Below are 1,559 nucleotides of genomic sequence, written 5' to 3' on the forward strand. Positions count from 1 at the left end.
TCACAGCGGCCCGAAATCGTCTCGAGCCCGCCTGCTGGCGGCTGTAGCAGATTCCATCCTTCGCTACGGAGCCCCAGTATGGTCGGAAGGCTTGGAAAGACAGCAATGCCGCAGGCTTGTTGGTCGAGTACAGCGCAAGACGGCGATTCGGGTCTGCAGAGCGTTCCGCACAGTGCGCGGTGAGACGGCGGTGCTGCTGGCCGGTCTAATCCCGATTTGCCGCCTGATCGACGAGGACAGCAGAGTTTATCACCGTCTTCACCAGGAGGACCGGACGGAGGCTGGTGAAACGATCCGGGCGGATGAACGCGAGCGTACATACCAGGCTTGGCAAGCCCAGTGGGACGCGGATGCGGGTAACGAGGAGGCCAGTCGTTACGTGCGCTGGGCACATCGTGTGATTCCGGACGTCAAGGCCTGGCAGTCACGGAAGCACGGAGACGTGACTTTCCAGTTAGCACAGGTATTGTCCGGTCACGGATTCTTCCGTGACTACCTGTGCAACATGGGCTTCACGTCATCCCCGGACTGTCAGCGCTGCCCAGGTGTGGCTGAGACTGCTGAACACGCGGTGTTTAGCTGTCCGCGATTCGCTGCTGTACGAGAGGAGCTGCTTGGCGGGTCGGATCCGGTGTCTCCCGACAACATCCTCAGCTGTCTCCTGGAGAGCCCCGACCGTTGGAGCCGGGTGTGCGAGGCTGCACAACGCATCACGGACGAACTCCAGGACGATTGGAACGCCGAGCGGGAGATGCTGGCCGCAACAGATGGAGCACCATCGCAGCGGGATAATTCGGTTGCGATTGCCCGAAATCAACGGCGGAATGCTGCTCGCCGAGCAGCAACAGCGGCACGACGAGAAGCGGCACGGGGTGGGCGGCCGCCATCACCACCACCATCGCCAACAACAGCTGCGCGTCGTGCGGCCATCCGCGAGCGTGTGGCTCGCTGGCGGGCCCGAAGGCGGGAACACGAAGAAGTCATCCCGAGTACCCTGTTCGACGGGGAGGATCGTACAAGTGTGGAAGAGGTGGACAGTAATCCTCACTCCGGCCTTACGGTGGCCGAAGCTGCGGCTGCCCTTGAGGCCGATGTCGCCGCGCGGTAGTGGGGGAATGGTTGAAATGCACGAATTGGGAATAAGATGTGAACCCAACGGGTGGTTAGGAAACGAAAGGAAAGGAGATCAAATAATAAAAGAATAAGGTGCAGATATGCACGGTTTGAGGAAACTTACGGCACACCGCGCCAAAAAACACCCTCGCGGGTAAACGGTGTGGTGGGAGAGGAGAGGTGGTATTCATAAGAAAACCTGAATAAAACCTTGTATTAAAAAAAAAAAAAAAAAAAGCCAGTTATCCCTGTGGTAACTTTTCTGACACCTCTTGCTAAAAACTCGTTATACCAAAAGGATCGTAAGGCCAAGCTTTCGCTGTCCCGGCGTGTACTGAACGTTAGGATCAAACCAGCTTTTGTCCTTATGCTCAACGGGTGGTTTCTGTCCACTCTGAGCTGACCTTTGGACACCTCCGTTATCGTTTTGGAGATGTACCGCCCCA

General features: G+C 57.4%; 1 pseudogene; it reads right to left on the reverse strand.

Moving 5' to 3' along the window:
* Positions 1 to 1,271: 1,271 nt before the first annotated feature.
* The window catches only part of LOC125773222 (large subunit ribosomal RNA), a 3,620-nt pseudogene continuing 3,332 nt past the window's right edge, over positions 1,272 to 1,559 (reverse strand).

Source organism: Anopheles funestus, assembly GCF_943734845.2.
Source record: "Anopheles funestus chromosome X unlocalized genomic scaffold, idAnoFuneDA-416_04 X_unloc_24, whole genome shotgun sequence".
Taxonomy (NCBI): Eukaryota; Metazoa; Arthropoda; class Insecta; order Diptera; family Culicidae; genus Anopheles; species Anopheles funestus.